The following is an 18771-nucleotide window of genomic DNA, read 5'->3' as shown; positions in this document are numbered from 1 at the left end:
GGCAATTAGTGATCTAGCCAACAGAGTGGCAAAGGCGATGACCAGCTGAGGGACGTGGCTAGTGAGACACTGAGGAGATGCTACAATCGATGGGTGTATGACGTCTACTTTCAGTGTGGTGTGGGTGCACAATGATACCATTAACATTACTGACTCCTAGTCAGGCAGCATCCGAGGAGCAGGAAAATCGACGTTTCGGGCAAAAGCCCTTCATCAGGAAACGTCAATTTTCTTGCTCCTCGGATGCTGCCTGACCTGCTGTGCTTTTCCAGTGTCATTCCAATATAGGCTCTGGTTTCCAGCATCTGCAGAATTCACTTTTGCCATTACTGACTCCTATTCAAGTGTATTGACAGGAATCACATCAGGTTTTTTTTTCCTAATCTGAGAATGGCAACATAAAGACAACCCAAAATGCTACTGCCTTACCATGTATTGGTCTTGGAGCCAAAGGCTCTTTTGGCCTGTACCTTTTTGGCATCATTTCTGGACCCCTCACAAATGTTCTTGTACCTCTCCTGTGCAGAAATTCCTTGGGTGTTGACTGCCATAGCTCTGGCAAAGCCTGGAGGAAACCCCAGAAGAACAGTATAGAAATGTTTTCAAGAGGTTTGGAAACATTTGCCCAAGTTATCTCTTTTTGCTTTGACCTTGCCATCTCCAGCAGCAGAATTGTATTCAACAAACTGTAACCTATGGCCTGACATATCCTGCACTCTACCATTACATTCCAAACCTGGCGGAGCAGGTAACGGCTGTCTGGTGGTTTTTTTTTAAAGTCGCGGTATAGTCCAGTTCGTGTTTTTTTTAACGGTTAAAATTTAAAGTGTTTTTTTAAGCGCCTAGCAGACCCGGAAGCTGGTGTCGCGCTAGCTTACCTGGGAAGGTTTTTTTTCTATAAAGGCATGCAGCTCCAAGCCTTTGGCCTCACTCTCTCGGCGGAGCAGATAATGGCTGTCTGGTGGTGTTTTTTTTAAGTCGCGGTATAGTCCAGTTAGTGTTTTTTTTAACGGTTAAAATTTAAAGTGTTTTTTTAAGCGCCTAGTGGACCCGGAAGCTGGTGTCGCGCTAGCTTACCTGGGAAGGTTTTTTTTCTATAAAAGCGCGCAGGCGAGGAACCCGAGGCACTACAGGGGTAGAGCCTCCCACCCGCCCTCCTCCTCTAACCTAATAATAAGACCTGTTGTGGTAAGCAGGTAAGTGCTGCATTTTGCTTGTTTGTTTCTTTAGATCCAGTTTTCTTTTTAAAGTTTACCTTTTAGAGGGATGGCAGCAAAGGCAGTGCAATGTTCCTCTTGCAAGATGTTTGAGGTGAGGGAAGCCATTAGCGTCCCTGCTGATTACACTTGCAGGAAGTGCACCCATCTCCAGCTCCTCCAAGACCGTGTTAGGGACCTGGAGCTGGAGTTGGATGAACTATGGATCATTCGGGAGGCAGAGGTGGTCATAGATCAGAGCTTTAGGGAAGTAGTTACTCTGAAAGTTATAGACAGATGAGTGACAGTGAGGGGGACTGGGAGGAAGCAGCCAATGCAGGGACCCCCTGCGGTCATTCCCCTCAATAACAAGTATACCGTTTTGGATAGTTGTGGGGGGGACGACTTACCAGGGGTAAGCAATGAAGGTCAGGCCTCTGGCACGGAGCCTGTCCCCGTTGCTCAGAAGGGAAGGGCGGAGAAAGGTAGAGCGATAGTTATTGAGGACTCAATAGTGAGGGGCACAGATAGGCGGTTTTGTGGGGGCGACAGAGACTCGCGATTGGTATGTTGCCTCCCTGGTGCAAGGGTACGTGATGTCTCTGATCGTGTTTTCCGGGTCCTTAAGGGGGAGGGGGAGCAGCCCCAGGTCGTGGTCCACGTTGGCACCACATAGATAGGAAGAGGGGTGAGGATGTTAGGCAGGCTTTCAGGGAGCTTGGAAGCTCAGAGCTAGAACGAACAGAGTCGTTGTCTCTGGTTTGTTACTCGTGCCACGTGATAGAGAGTCGAGGAATATGGAGAGAGAACAGTTAAATGCGTGGCTACAGGGATGGTGCAGGAGGGAGGGATTCCTGTTTCTGGACAACTGGGGTTCTTTCTGGGGAAGGTGGGACCTCTATAAACAGGATGGTCTCCACCTGAACCTAAGGGGCACCAGCATCCTTGGGGGGAGGTTTGCTAGTGCTCTTTGGGAGAGTTTAAACAAAGTCTGCAGGGGCAGGGGAACCTGGACTGTAGCTTTAGGGTACAGGACCTTAAGTGTAGGGAGGTAAGGAACAAGGCATCGATCTCGAAGAAGGGTGCCGCTAAACAGGAAGGTGGCTTGAAGTGTGTATACTTCAATGCCAGAAGTATAAGAAATAAGGTAGGTGAACTTGCAACGTGGGTTGGTACCTGGGACTTCGATGTTGTGGCCATTACAGAGACGTGGGTAGAACAGGGACAGTAAAAAGTGAGAGGTAGAAACGGGCGGTGCGGGGTTGTGGGACTATGAGGTTGGAGGCGGTGGATGGGAGATCCCCTGAGGCGATGAGGTTATGGATGGTCTGGGAGATGATGGTTTGGTGGTGGGAGGTGGGGTCATGATCAAGGGGGCAATAGGAGGAGGCGTCCGCGAGCTGGCGTTTGGCCTCAGCGGTATAAAGGTCGGTGCGCCAAACTACTACCGAGCCTCCTTTGTCTGCCAGTTTGATGGTGAGGTTGGGGTTGGAGCGGAGGGAGTGGAGGGCTGCACGTTCTGATGGTGAGAGGTTGGAGTGAGTAAGAGGGGTGGACAGATTGAGTTGGTTAATGTTGCGGCGGCAGTTAGCTATAAATAGATCAAGGGCGGGTAAGAGACCAGCAGGTAGAAACGGGCGGTGCGGGGTTGTGGGACTATGAGGTTGGAGGCAGTGGATGGGAGATCCCCTGAGGTGATGAAGTTATGTAGAACAGGGACTGGAATGGCTATTGCAGGTTCCAGGGTTTAAATGTTTTAGTAGGGTCAGAGGTGGGGGTAAAAGAGGGGGAGGTGTGGCATTGCTTGTCAAGGATAGTATTACAGTGGTGAAAAGGACGATGGAGGAAGACTTGCCATCTGAGGTAGTTTGGGCTGAGGTTAGAAATAGGAAAGGTGAGGTCACCCTGTTAGGAGTTTTCTACAGGCCTCCTAATAGTCCAAGAGATGTAGAGGAAAGTATTGCAAGGATGATTCAGGAGAAGAGTGAAAGTAGTAGGGTGACTGTTATGGGGGACTTTAACTTCCCAGATATTGACTGGGAAAGCTATAGCTCGAGTTCGTTAGATGGGTCGGTGTTTGTCCAATGTGTGCAGGAGGGTTTCCTGACACAATATGTAGACAGGCCAACAAGAGGTGAGGCCATACTGGATTTGGTTCTAGGTAATGAACCAGGCCAGGTGTTAGACTTGGAGGTAGGTGAGCACTTTGGGGACAGTGACCATAACTCAGTGACTTTTACTCTAGTGATGGAGAGGGATAAGTGTGCACTGCAGGGCAGGAGTTATAGCTGGGGGCAGGGAAATTATGATGCGGTGAGGCATGACTTAGGGTGTGTGGATTGGAAAAATAGGCTTCAAGGGAAGGACACAAATGATATGTGGAACTTGTTCAAGGAGTAGCTATTGGGTGTCCTTGATAAATATGTACCAGTCAGGCAGGGAGGAAAGGGTCTTGTGAGGGAGCCGTGGTTTAATAAGGAATTGGAATCCCTTATAAAAGGGAAGAGGACGGCCTATGTAAAGATGAGGCGTGAAGGTTCAGTTGGGGCAATTGAGAGTTATAAGGTAGCCAGGAAGGATCTAAAGAGAGAGCTAAGAGCAGTGAGAAGGGGACATGAAAAGTCCTTGGTTGGTAGGATTAGGGAAAACCCAAAGGCTTTCTATAGGTATGTCAGGAATAAAAGGATGACTAGGGTAGGTATCGGTCCAGTCAAGGATAGTAGTGGGAAGTTGTGCGTGGAGGGGGAGGAGATTGGAGAGACACTAAATCAATACTTTTCGTCAGTATTCACTCAGGAACAGGACATTGTTGCTGATGTGAATATTGAGTCACAAGTGATTAGAATGGATGGCTTTGAGGTATGTAGGGAAGAGGTCTGGGGAATACTGGAAAGGGCGAAAATAGATAAGTCCCCTGGGCCTGATGGCATTTATCCTAGGATCCTCTGGGAAGCTAGGGAGGAGATAGCGGAGCCATTGGCCTTGATTTTTATGTCATTGTGGCCTACAGGAATAGTGCCAGAAGACTGGAGGATAGCAAATGTGGTCCCCTTGTTCAAGAAGGGGAGTAGGGACAGCCCTAGTAACTATAGGCCAGTGAGTCTCACTTCTGTTGTGGGCAAAGTCTTAGAGAGAATTGTAAGGGATAGGATTTATGAACATCTGGATAGAAATAATGTGGTCAGCATGGTTTTGTGAAGGGCAGGTTGTGCCTCAAAAACCTTATTGCTTTCTTTGAGAAGGTGACCAAGGAAGTGGACGACGGTAAAGCAGTAGATGTGGTGTATATGGATTTTAGCAAGGCGTTCGATAAGGTACCCCATGGTAGGCTACTGCAAAAATCATGGAGGTATGGCATTGAGGGTGCATTAGAGGTTTGGATTAGGAATTGGCTGGCTGGAAGGAGACAGAGAGTAGTAGTTGATGGTAAAGGTTCATCTTGGAGTGCAGTTACTAGCTGTGTTCCACAAGGATCTGTTTTGGGACCATTGCTGTTTGTCATTTTTATAAATGACCTGGAGGAGGGCCTTGAAGGCTGGGTGAGCAAGTTTGCGGATGACACGAAAGTCGGTGGAGTTGTGGACAGCGAAGAAGGATGTGGCAGGTTACAGCGGGATATAGATAAGTTGCAGAGCTGGGCAGAAAGGTGGCAAATGGAGTTCAATGTAGCTAAGTGTGAAGTCATTGACTTTGGTAGGAGTAACAAGAAGATGGATTACTGGGCTAATGGTAAGCTACTTGGTAGTGTGGATGAGCAGAGGGATCTTGGTGTCCATGTATACAGATCTCTGAAAGTTGCCACCCAGGTAAACAGTGCTGTGAAGAAGGCATATGGCGTACTGGGCTTTATTGGTAGAGGAATTGAGTTCCGGAATCCTGAGGTCATGTTGCAGTTGTATAAGACTCTGGTGCGGCCGCATCTGGAGTATTGTGTGCAGTTTTGGTCGCCATACTATAGGAAGGATGTGGAGGCACTGGAACGGGTGCAGAGGAGGTTTACCAGGATGTTGCCTGGCATGGTAGGAAGATCGTATGAGGAAAGGCTGAGGCACTTGGGGCTGTTCTCATTTGAGAAAAGAAGGTTTAGGGGAGATTTGATAGAGGTGTACAAGATGATTAGGGGTTCAGATAGGGTTGACAGTGAGAACCTTTTTCCGCGTATGGAGTCAGCTGTTACTAGGGGACACAGCTTTAAATTAAGGGGAGGTTGGTATAGGACAGATGTTAGGGGTAGATTCTTTACTCAGCGGGTTGTGAGTTCATGGAATGCCCTGCCAGTATCAGTAGTGGACTCTCCCTCTTTATGGTCATTCAAGCGGGCATTGGATAAGCATATGGAGGTTATTGGCCTAGTGTAGGTTAGTTAGGCTTCGGTCGGCGCAACATCGAGGGCCGAAGGGCCTGTACTGTGTTGTATTTTTCTATGTTCTATGTTCTAAGAGTACATCAGGGCATGTCAGGAATATCATCAGGAATACCTGAAATGAAGGGTCAACCTGATGAAGCTGTAACATAGGAACACTTGCATGTCAAACAGCTGAAGCAGTGATAGACTGAGCTACTGTAAATTCCACAAAACATGGATCAGATCTCAGCTCTACAGTGCTGCCACATCTAATTGTGTTTGGTAGTGAACAATTAAATATTCAGTGAAGTCGGCAGCACCTATGGAGTCAGAAACATGAGTTAACATTACAAATCAATGACCTTTTACCACTTCTTTTGACCACACCAGAGAAAGGAAATGGTACAGCAAAAGAAGACCAAGTAATTGTTTATAATTATTTTGTGATTTAGGAAGGAGCAGGAGCATTTCTGCACTAAGTTGCTTGCACCTGGTGATCATAGACCCTCCAGCCGGAACTCCCCAGATCTCTGAAACTGCAGGGATTCAGAGATGGTAATCTGCACTGGTCTGGCTGTTCTGCTCTTCACGCTGATCAGGGCACCTTCATGAAGGATAAACTGGTCAGGTTACCCATTCCACAGGCCAGGTGCCTGATAGTAAACAGGAGAAAGTGAGGACTGCAGATGCTGGAGATCAGAGCTGAAAATGTGTTGCTGGAAAAGCGCAGCAGGTCAGGCAACATCCAAAGAGCAGGACAATCGACGTTTCGGGCATGAGCCTGAAGAAGGGCTCATGCCCGAAACGTAGATTCTTCTGCTCTTTGGATGCTGCCTGACCTGTTGCGCTTTTCCAGCAACACATTTTCAGCCCTGATAGTAAACATCCAGTCTAAAGATGTAGTGCTAAAACTGAGAAGATCAGATTTTGGCTTAAACATTCTCTGTTGCTAAGATTTTCTTTCCACTCTATGTTGTACTCATTAGTCATTGCAGTGAACTTAAAGCAGAAGAAAGGTATAGTTCCTTCTGTTAAAAACAATTCTCCCCTCTGCCTGAAGTGAATACAAATCTACCATTATCACAACTTAAGTGTATGGACCAACCAAAACTGTCATTTTGAGTTTCCTATCCTCTCTACTACAATAATGTCAATTTCAAGAGCAAACTGTTTCTGGGCCAGAAAATGTATATCCATTTCAGTGAGAGCCAACAGTTTAACTTGATCAGGAAGTGGCCACTTGACCCGAGAGTACATTCTGTCAAATGCTGGTAATGACTAATCCAAAGGGGACATAGGTCATAAAGGAAGTGGTCCTGATGCAGACAACACCAGAACTGTGCTCTCAATGTAATACAGGTCATTTTAGAGTCAGCACCATGATAGGAATGAGAGGGTGTTCACAGTGCATCATCAGTCCTGCTGTTGATCCCAGTGCTGGCTCCCGTCCTGGATAATGTAATTTATTTTGTTGACCATAATGCTGCACCCGACCCTACAAATACATCTTAGTAAGAGATGATCAATGAACAATGAAGTTCAAAATGTACAACTTCAGGATGCTTCAAAGCTTTTCACAGTGCCTCAGTACACGTGACAATCAATTCAATTCAATTCATTTGAAATTAGAATTTAAATTGGAAATGCAGCAACTTCATGGGTAGGACAGAATTTGACAGGCTTTGCCACCCTGCTACCTGAAGCATCTTAAGGGAATTAATCCCCACAGAGTAAATGATGCCATTGCTGCCACATTCAACTCAGAAGTCCTTCCAATGCCCTCTGTCAAGCTGAACACAAGTCAAGCAGTAGGAATGCTAGACTGTCAACAGTCACAATGCCTCCATTCTGTGACAAGGAGGTGCAGGTGTTGGACTGGGGTGGACAAAGTTAAATATCATGCAACACCAGGTTATAGTCCAACAGGTTTATTTAGAAGTGCTAGCTTTCGGAGCACTGCTCCTTTATCAGGTAGCTAGTGGGGCAGGATCATAAGACACAGAATTTATAGCACAAGATCATGTCATGCAACTGGTACGATATATTGAACAAACCTAAATTGCTGTTAAATCTTTCATCTTTTAATGGGCCATTCTGTAAGATGAAAGACTTAACAGCAATGTAGATTTGTTCAATATATCAATATATCATACAAGTTGCATGACACTATGATCTTGTGCTATAAATTCTGTGTTTTATGATCTTGCCCCATTAGGTGCCTGATGAAGGAGCAATGCTCCAAAAGCTAATACTTTCACATAAACCCTGTTGAACTATGTTATGTGAATATTAACTTCCTTCTGTCATATTCAGGTGTGACAACTCCCATTATGCAAGATCAAAAGATGGCTTCTGGGTGACTAGGGATACTCATGATGAGGCTTATGCCTCTGGTACTCAACCCATGCATATTTACAGAGCCTACATACATCGATATTTTGTACATGTTGGAACCATCCAGGATGCCTTGGGTAGATTCACTGACACCAATCCCCCTTGTTGATATCAATCCAATGGATAGAGGAATGGCTAAACACCAGAAGGCAGCAGGCTGGGAGAGGGAGGAAATTTCAGGATGGAAACCTGCAATCAGTGGAGTGGATTAGTGGTGCTGGAAGAGCACAGCAGTTCAGGCAGCATCCAAAGTGCAGCAAAATCAACGTTTCGGGCAAAAGCCCTTCATCAGGAATAATGGCAGTGAGCCTGAAGCATGGAGAGATAAGTTAGAGGAGGGTGGGGGTGGGGAGAAAGTAGCATAGAGTACAATGGTGAGGGGGGGGGAGGGGGTGAAGATGATAGGTCAGGGAGGAGAGAGTGGAGTGGATAGGTGGAAAAGGAGACAGGCAGGTAGGGCAAGTCCGGACAAGTCATGGGGACAGTGCTGAGCTGGAAGTTAGGAACTAGGATGAGGTGGGGGATGGGGAAATGAGGAAACTGTTGAAGTCCACATTGATGCCCTGGGGTTGAAGTGTTCCGAGGCGGAAGATGAGGCGTTCTTTCTCCAGGAGTCTGGTGGTGAGAGAGCGGCAGTGAATGAGGCCCAGGACCTCCATGTCCTCAGCAGAGTGGGAGGGGGAGTTGAAATGTTGAGCCACGGGGCGGTGTGGTTGATTGGTGCGGGTGTCCCAGAGATGTTCCCTAGAGCGCTCTTCTAGGAGGCGCCCAGTCTCCCCAATGTAGAGGAGACCGCATCGGGAGCAACGGATACAATAAATGATATTGGTGGATGTGCAGGTAAAACTTTGATGGATGTGGAAGACTCCTTTAGGGCCTTGGATAGAGGTGAGGGAGGAGGTGTGGGCACAGGTTTTACAGTTCCTGTGGTGGCAGGGGAAAGTGCCAGGAATGGAGGGTGGGTTGTAGGTGGGCGTGGACCTGACCAGGTAGTCACGGAGGGAACGGCCTTTGCGGAAGGCGGAAAGGGGTGGGGAGGGAAATATATCCCTGGTGGTGGGGTCTTTTTGGAGGTGGTGGAAATATCGGCAGATGATTTGGTTTATGCGAAGGTTGGTAGGGTGGAAGGTGAGCACCAAGGGTGTTCTGTCCTTGTTACGGTTGGAGGGGTGGGGTCTGAGGGCGGAGGTGCGGGATGTGGACGAGATGCGTTGGAGGGCATCTTTAATCACGTGGGAAGGGAAATTGCGGTCTCTAAAGAAGGAGGCCATCTGGTGTGTTCTATGGTGGAACTGGTCCTCCTGGGAGCAGATACGGCGGAGGCGGAGGAATTAGTGGAGTGTCACAGAGATGAGTGCTAGGAGTGGATTAGTGGTGCTGGAAGAGCACAGCAGTTCAGGCAGCATCCAAAGTGCAGCAAAATCAACAGTTATTTTCAGTATATATTGATGATTTTGATGAGGAAAGTAAGGTACTATAAAATGCTATAAACAAGTTGTGGATGACACAAAAATAGTTGGGAAGGCAAGGAGTGAGGATGACAAAAGGTATCTACAGAGGGAAAGAGACAGGTTAGTTGAGTGAGGAAAAACTTGGTAAATGAAATGTAATGTAGGAAAATGTGAGGGTATGCATTTTGGTAGGAACAATAGAAGAGTGGAATATTGTTTAAATGGAGAAAGTCTGCAGAAAGCTACAAAGCAGAGGGATTTGGGAATTCTAATTAATGTATCAGAAAAACCTAGCGTCCAACTTCAGTGGGTAATAGGGAGGCAATGGAATGTTGGCCTTTATTTCAAAGGAAATGGAGTATATAAGTAGGAAGGTTTTGCTAAAACTATCTACAAAGCAATAGTCAGACCACAGCTGGAATACTGTGAGCACCTCAGGAAATATATATTGGCATTGGAGGTAGTTCACAGAAGGTACACTAGTCTGATACCAGGTAGGAAGGGACTGTTTTTAGAGGAGAGGTTGAGTAGATTGGGCCTGCACTTTATGGAATTTAGAAATATGTGAGGTGACCTTATTGAAACAAAGGAGATCCTTGGGCGACTTGACAGGGTAGATGCAGAAAAATAGTTTCTCCTTTGTGGGAGAGATTAGGACTGGAGGCGAGAACCTCAGAATAAGCAGATTGGCAGTTAACACAGGGAGGAATTTCTTCTCTTAGAATTTGGTGAAACTGTGAAATTCCTTACTGCAGAGGACCATCAAGCTGATTCATCATGTATATTTCAAGTGGAGATAAAGAAATTCTTTATCAGAGTTATAGGGAAAAGACAGTAAAATGCAGTTCAATATTATCAAATTAGCCATGATCTCATTGAATGGCAGAACATACTTAATGGGCTGAATGGCCAGTGTCTGCTTCCACAGAAAAATGCTGACATGAACTCTTCTGCAGAAAGTAGGGTGAGTCTTGAACAATAAATAGGTTTACTATGTATACGTCAATAGCTGGTAACTTTAAATTTAAAATACACTGTCTCTTGGAGGACAGGCAGGATCATTTTAAGATCAAGTATACAAAACTACAATATCTACAGGCTGTAACATGAAGAACAATCATTGAAGCACTACACACCATCTGAATAACACAAGCATACAGTTCTAGTTAATACTTCCCAGGACAGACAAAACCTGATGTGTGGAGCTAATAGGGTTGGTTGCGTGGAAAATTATGGAAAAATGTTAAAGGAGGGAAGGGCTCAGCAGAGGTAATTAACGTTTGCAGAACAAATGGAACAGTGACTTGGTGGTTAGCACTGCTGCCTCACAGCACCAAGGGCCTAGGATTGATTCCATCTTCAGACGATTGTCTGCGTGGAAATTGCATATTCTCACCATGTCTGCTTGGGTTTCGTCCAGATGCTCCAGTTTCCTCCCACAGTCCTATTGCCTGGTGGTTCTCACCTCAATAATTATGAAGTGCTTCAAAAGGTTAGTCATAGCTCATATCAACTCTAGCCTCCCAGCCTGCCTTGATCCCTTGCAATTTGCCTATCAGAGCAACAGGTCCATGGAAGATGCTATCTCCCTACACTCATCCCTGGAACATCTGGATAATAAGAATACCTACATTACGTTTCTACTTATTGACTACAGCTCAGTCTTCAACTCTAATTCTAGCCAGGCTAATCTCCAAACTCTGAGACCTAGATCTCTGCCTTGCCCTCTGCATCTGGATCCTCAACTTCCTGACCCACAGACTGCAATCAAAGAGGAGAGACAACATCCCCTCCATGACAATCCTCAACACTGGTTCTCCACAAGGCTACATACTCAGCCCCTTATTGCACTCCCAGTTCACCCAAACTGTGTGGACAAATCTCATCTGATCTCCACCTACAAGTTTACTGACAAAACCAACATTGTAGGCCGGTGTCAAACAATGAAAAGACGGAATACAGGAAGGAGTCATAGTGATTGGTGATGTGGTGTAAAGATAATAATCTCTTATTTAATGTCAGCAAAACTAAAGAGCTGATCATCGATTTCAGGAAGCAAGGAGCAGGGCAGGCCCCTCTCTGCATAAATGGAGCTGAGGTGGAGAGTATCAAGTTCCGGGGAGTGACAATCACTAACAATTTATCCTGGACCACTCCCATTGATGCAATGACCAAGAAGGCACAACAGCCTCTCTTCTTCCTCAGGAGGTAAAGGAAATTTGGTATGTCTGTAAGGACTCTCTCCAACATTTATAAGTGCGCTATATAAAGCATTTTATCTGGATGTATCATGGCTTGGTACAGCAACAGCTCTGCCCATGACCATAAAAAACTACAGAGTTGTGAAGGCAACCCAGACCAAGCCAACCTTCCCTCCATTGACTCCATCTACACTTCTTGCTCCTCGGAAAGGCAGCCAGCGTCATCAAAGACCATGCCCCACCCAATCCCCGCCCCACGGGTTGGAATCTTTCCAATCTTTTCCTTTAGGTATAAGATTCAGAAGCTTAAACTGACTCACCAACAGGTTTGAGAATAGCTTTGTTCCCGCTGTTATTAGACTGCTGAATGGACCTCTCTAATTTCAAATCTAATGTTGATCTTGCTTTTTCTGCTTCTTTGCAGCTGTGATCTTGTCATCCTCACTCTGTTCTATCACCCTATGATATGATATGATTTGCCAAAACTGCACACAAAACAAAACTTTTCATTGTACTTAGGTACACATGACAATAATAAATCAAATCAGTTCAAAGATGTGCTGGTTAGGTGGATTGCCCTTGCTAACTTGCCCGTAGTGTCCAGAGATCTGCAAGCTAGGTGAAAGCTAGCCATGCAAAATGCAGGGTTACAGGGATAGGGTTTGGGTGAGTCGGTCTGGGTGGGATGCTCTTTGGAGGGTTGGTGTGGACTTGAAGGGCCAAATAGCCTGCTTCCACACTGTAGGGATTCTACATAACAGGACAGAACGTATGGAAAGGCTCAAGAATCTAACTTCAGGCACAGAAGATAAGGGGACAATCAACATAGGACTGAGGATGTTGTACCTAAATGCACACATTATACTAACTCAGGTAAATGAGCTCAGATTGCAGATTGAAATTGACGGCTAGAATGTTATGGGCATACAAAGCACCAGCAGGACAATCAAGGTTGGCACCTGAATATCCAAGAATCCACATCCTATCTATACCACAGGCAGATGGGCAGAAAGGGCAGGGTTGCCTTGTTAGAAAGAAATGAAATTAAATCAATAGCATGAAGTTATTTGGAGCCAGAAGGAGTAGAATCTGTGTGGGTAGAGTTGAGGAAACACAGAGGAATAAGACCCTGATGGGAATGTGTTTAGGCCTACCAGCAGTAGTCAGTGCATGGGGAAGAAAATAACTCCGGAGACAGAAAAAGCATGTAACAAAGACACTGTCACAATAATTATGGAGGACTTCAATATGCAGTGAACTGAAAAGTCATGTTGGTCGCAGATCCCAAGAAAATGAATTTCTGGAATGTTAACAAGATTTGTTCTTGGAGCAGCTTGTGGTAGAGCTCACTAGCCCTTCATTGGCTCCTGCCCGAAATGTCAATTTTCCTGCTTCTCGGATGTTGCCTGACCTGCTGTGCATTTCCAGCACCACTCTAATCTTGACTTTAATCTCCAGCATCTGCAGTCCTCACTTTCACCCGCTAGGGAACAGGCAATTCTGGATTTGATGTGCAAATGGACTTGATTAGGGAGTTTAAGATGAAAGAACCCCTGGGGAGCTATAACATGATATGATAGAACCCCCCCCCCCCCTGCAGTTTGAGAGGGACAAGATCAAATCAGATATAATAGTATTCCAGTTGAGTAAAGGTAACTACAAAGATATGAGGACAAGCTGGCCAGAGTTGATTGAAGGGGGAGTCTGGCAGGAAAGGAAATGAGGAATGGCAGGACTTTTGGGATAATTCTTGATGTATTGCAGAAATTCATTCTGAGGAAGACGAAACCTACTCAAGGGAGGATGAGGCAACTAAGGCAACTGAGGGAAGTCAGGGACAGCATAAAAGCATGCAACATAGTGAAGATTAGTTGGATGCCAGAGGATGAGAAGCCTTTCAAAACCAGCAGAGGATAATAATGGTGGAGAAGATGAAACTTAGAGTAAGCCGGCTAGTAACAGAAAAGAAGATTGCAAGAATGTTTTTTGATATCTAATAGAGGCAAAAGTGGATATTTAACTGCTGCAAAATGAGACTAGAGAAGTAGCAACAGGGAACAAAGAAATAGCAGAGAAACTGAATAGGTACTTTGCATCAGTTTTCACAATGGAAGTCATAGCAGCATACCAGAATTTCAAGTGAGTCAGGGAAAACCTTTCCAGCTTAATAATATCCTTCCTATAACAGAACTAGACACAGTACTGCCTCACAGCACCAGGGTCCCAGGTTCAATTCCAGCCTCGGGCGACCGTCTGTGTGGAGTTTGCACATTCTCCCCGTGTCTGTGTGGATTTCCTCCAGGTCCTCCAGTTTCCTCTCCCAGTCCAAAGATATGCAGATCAGGTGAATTGGCCATGCTAAATTGCCCGTAGGTTAGGTGCGTTAGTCAGAGGGAAATGGGTCTGGTTGGGTTACTCTTTGGAGGGTCGGTGTGGACTTGTTGGGCCAAGGGGCCTGTTTCCACACTCTAGGGAATCTAATCTAAAAATACACTAATTCTTTCTTTGTATTTTAATTGTGTTGTAAGAGGAAAGTGTGCTTTGGTTAAAGCTAGTGGTGAACTAATTCAATCATATCTGGAACACAGCACCTCACAATTGCCTTTAAATAAATATAAAAATTGCTCTCTCTGAGACTTCACTCTAGCAGCTGGGAACTTAAGGTTTTAGCTCAGTAGGCAGCTGCATCTTTCAACTTGGGGCTTGGATAATGCTGTAGAACAAAGAGACCTAGGGGTTCAGGTACATAATTCTTTGAAATTTGCATCACAGAAAGATAGGGTGGTTACGAAGGTGTTTAGTGCACTTGCCTTCACGGCTCAGACCATTGAGTATAGGAGTTGGGACATTATGTTGAGATTGTACAGGGCATTTGTGAGACCTCTTTTGGATTACTGTGTCCAGTTCTGGTCTCCCTGTAATAGGAAAGACATTATTAAGCTGGAAAGGGTTCAGAAGAGATTTGCCGAGATGTCACCAGGAATGGAGGGCTTGAGTTATAAGGAGAGGCTGGATAGGCTGGGATCTTTTTCCTTGGAGGATAGGAGGTTAAGAAGTAACCTTATAGAGGTTTACAAAATCATGAGCGGTATAGATAAGGTGAATGGTAGATGTCTTTTCCCTAGGGTGGAAGATTCAAAGACTAAGAGGTGTATTTTTAAGGTGAGAGGAGAAAGATTAAAAGAAAAGACATGACGGGAAATTGTTCTGCACAGAAAACAATGGTCCAAGTGTGCAGTGAATTTCCAGAGAAAATGATGGATGTGGGTACTGTTACAGCATTTAAAAGACATTTAGATAAGTACATGAGTAAGAAAGATTGGGAGGGATATCGGCCAAGTGCAGGCAGGTGGGATTAGTTTAGTTTGGGATTATGGTCAGCAAGGGTCTGTTTCCATGCTCTGTCACTCTATAACTAACTGAAAGCAAAACTAAAAGCTATCTGGTCTGTGTGAGCTCATATCCCACCCACTACTGCTGCTGTAGCCTCATTTTATAAAGAAACACCAGGGAGAACTCAAAAGCTGTTTACCAACTACTTGTCTGAAGGAGACATTTCGGTACCACAGTGGCAACACCCATCTGCAAGAGAAACAGCAGAGAGCATCTCTCTCATGAAAGAACAGCCTCAACACTGTGATGATCTTTCAGGAAGCACTGGAGTCAGGTAGGATCCCGGAGAACTGAAAAATGGAACACCACTATTTATAAAAAGAGGGAGGCAGAAAACAAGAAACGATAGGCCTGTTAGCCTGACTTTGGTTGTTGATAAAAGTTTAGAGTCCGTTATCAAGTATGAGTATGTAGGAGTGCATGGTAAAATAAGGCTGAGTCAGCACAGCTTCATCAAGGAGAGGTTACACCTGAGAAATCTGTCAGAATTCTTTGAGGAGATAATGAGCAAAGAACAGACAGTGGATATAATCTATTTGGATTTCTAGAAGGCCTTTAACAAGGTACCCCACAGGACCATGCTAAATAAGGTAAAAGCCCATGGTGTTCAGGGAAGGTACTGGCATGGATAGAGGATTGACAGATTGGCAGAAGGCAGAGAATAGGAATAAAAGGGTCTTTTTCAGGATGGAAACATATGACTAGTAGAGCTCCACAGCGGTCTGTGTTGGGACCACAACTAGCCGGAGGGCTGCAGAAAGACTTGGACAGGCTAGGAAAGTGTGCAAAGAAGTTGCAGATGGAATACAATGTGGGAAACTGTGACGTGATGCACTTTGGTGAAAGAATAGAGCTGTAGACTATTTTCTAAAGGGTAAGCCTTCCAAAGTCTGAAGCACAAAGGAACTGAGGAGACCTACTTCAAGATTCTTAAGGTTAACATACAGGTTCAGTTGGCAATGGGAAGGCAAATGCAGTGTCAGCATTCATTTCAAGAGGGCTACTATACAAGAGCAGACATGAGACTGTATAAGGCCCTGATCAAACCACATTTGGAATATTGTGAACAGTTTTGGGCCCCGTATCTAAGGAAGGATGTGTTGACATTGGAGGGGTACAGAGGAAGTTTACAAGAATGATCTAGGGGATGAAGGACTTGTCATATGAGGAGTGGCTAGGAAATCTGGGTCTGTATTCACTGGTCTTTAGAAGCATGAAGGGAGTTCGGATTGAAACTTAGAGAATAGTGAGAGGTCAGGATAGAGTGGACATGGAAGAGATGTTACCACTAGTAGAACAGACTAAAACCTGAGCCCACAGCCTCAGAGTGTAGGACGACACTTTAAAACTGAGATGACGAGGAACTTCTGTGGAACTCATTGCTGCAGAGAGCTGCGGAGGCCAAATCATTGAGCGTACTTAAGACAGAGAGATAGACAGGCGCTAGGGTTCTCGGGGATCAAGGGTTATGGAGAAAAGGCAGGAGAATTGGGTTGAGAAATATATCAGACATGATTGCATGCAGCACAGGTGGCATGGTGGCTCAGTGGTTAGCACTGCTGCCTCACAGAGCCAGGGACTCAGGTTCGATTCCGGCCTTGGGTGACTGTCTGCGTGGAATTTGCACATTCTTCCCGTGTATGGGTAGGCTTCCTCCGGAAGCTTCGGTTTCCTCCCATAATCCAAAGATGTGCAGGCCTGGTGAATTGACCGTGCTAAATTGTCCATAGTGTTAGGTGCATTAGTCAGCGGGAAATGGGTCAGTGTGGACTTGTTGGGCCAAATGGACTGTTTCCATACTGTAGGGACTCTTAAAAAAAATCTAAAGAATAGTGCAGCAGATTTGATGGACTGAATGATCTAATTCTTCTCCTATATCCTGCGGGATCCTATGGTCTAATCTAAATCCTTTCAGGTACTAACTGCATTATCAAATGATTGCCTCCAGAAATGTGATAGAACTAGCATTGTTACGATAAAGCAGGAATTCCAATGGCAGAAATATTCTGGAATAGCGAGTAGGACTTGATGAATTATTCTCCTGATTTGTAGTAATATGCTGTGGGCTGCACAATCTTGGCATCATGACAGGACTGCTCTTGCCAACAGCTTACAGGCAAAATAATCAGTGGAGCAAGAATCTAGTCAGCCCCTTTCAGCCTTGACTGTACATGCAGAGGTAATCCGAGTGCAGTACCTGTAAACACAATTCCAGTTCCCCAAAAATCTCTTACCTCACCTTCTCTCTGTCACTGTCCATCATATGCCCACTTTGTCATAATTCAAAAATAAAAGCTAGCATGAAGTAAACATTCCAAACCAAATCTCAAATTAAAATAATGTCACATTGCATAAAAATATGAACTCATCACTTTTGTGTTTTCCTTGATTTTCCTGACTTCCTTCTGCCTTTGCATGTTTGAGATGTCTTACACTGTGTATCCCAGTGGATGCAGCGTGACTTGCTGACTTTTAATAGGGGGAGATGCAGATGGCTCTGAAGTGAGAGCTGTGGTCGTAGAAGGCTTCGCTGTAGACAGCATCATCTCAGCATGGACAGCAGCAGTTAGAGCTCTCATGCTCCGAGGATACAGCAAGGGCACTGGAAAAGCGACAGTAGTTAAAAGCTGATGGTCTTCTTCTGAGGGAGCTAGCCACGGAACTATTTTCCGTCTCCTGGTGTGAAGTCCCAGCAATCCAAGTGATCTGCTGCTGTCAGATTGCTTTATTGTTGTGACAACCTGGAAGCCACTTCAAACATTGGCAACTGCAGACATGACGGCAGCAGTCTGATCTTAAATGCTTCAGGCTTAGTTTAGATGTTAAAGCTAAGGTTTGTAACATGGTTATGTATAAACTGTCTCCTTCATCTCAGAATAAAGTGGAAAGGAGGAGTGTAATCTTCAATGAAATGTGCCCAGAGACAAGTCTATGTGACCTCTTCCTAAACATGAGCAGAAACCAATCTATGTAAAAGCAGAAACTCAAATCATAACCTATCGAAAATAAGGTGGCAATTCTAACATCTGGATACAAATGCGGAGGCAGCTGGTCTTGTTGTACATAGACTCTCAGCAGCTGAGAAATGCATATCGGGAATGTATCCTACGATGGGTGCTGCTAAGCTAAGCAGGTGAAAGTACTGCTTTAGGGTTAGCCACTGACCATAGTGCTGGTGGATTCCATGTTCAAGGAAACAAAACTTGTGGAGAGTTGAAGACCAAGGGGTTTCCAGAAGATGTCTTGCTACTGGACGTCAATCAATTGTTGGGTCAGGGTACTTTGTTTAAAAGAACACTGGAAGTTTCACTGTTTGGAGATCCTGTTAAAGCTGGGAGGAGTTTGGACTTTAGAGACAAAATCACATTTCTGCTGAAAGTATTGTGCAATTCATAAGCATGATGTGAGTTTTTCAATTATTAAGGGATTTATATGGAGTTATTTTCTCTAGTTTAGAATATTTGCTACCAAAACTAAGAGCTATCTTGTTGATGTTGATTTTACTTTGCTTACGAGAGTAAAAGTCTTACAACATGAGTACTTATTGTGAATTTTTTTTGTCTTTGTCACTGGGAAATTTGTTTTACTTTTTAAAAATCGTTAGCCTCTATAGAAGTCATATAAACTTTGACCGCAGCATTCAGACTTTTAATGAAAACAATTTGATCTGCTTCAGATCCTGATGTAGGCACTGCAGCATGCGTGGGTGTTCAATTGTATTACTGGAGTTGACCAACATTGCTTTTGCTGGCACTATTTTCTGGCAGACCTCCCAAACACAGTGGATTCTG

The 18771-nt window shown here is 45.0% G+C and overlaps 1 protein-coding gene across 1 annotated transcript in view; it reads left to right on the top strand.

Annotated features, from left to right (window-relative positions):
- The window catches only part of dclk1a (doublecortin-like kinase 1a), a 351798-nt gene that overhangs the window by 165432 nt on the left and 167595 nt on the right, over positions 1–18771 (top strand). The gene's annotated exons all lie outside the window — the stretch shown is intronic.

Source organism: Hemiscyllium ocellatum, chromosome 6 (genome assembly GCF_020745735.1).
Source record: "Hemiscyllium ocellatum isolate sHemOce1 chromosome 6, sHemOce1.pat.X.cur, whole genome shotgun sequence".
Taxonomy (NCBI): domain Eukaryota; kingdom Metazoa; phylum Chordata; class Chondrichthyes; order Orectolobiformes; family Hemiscylliidae; genus Hemiscyllium; species Hemiscyllium ocellatum.
This window is presented reverse-complemented; position numbering and strand designations above follow the sequence as displayed.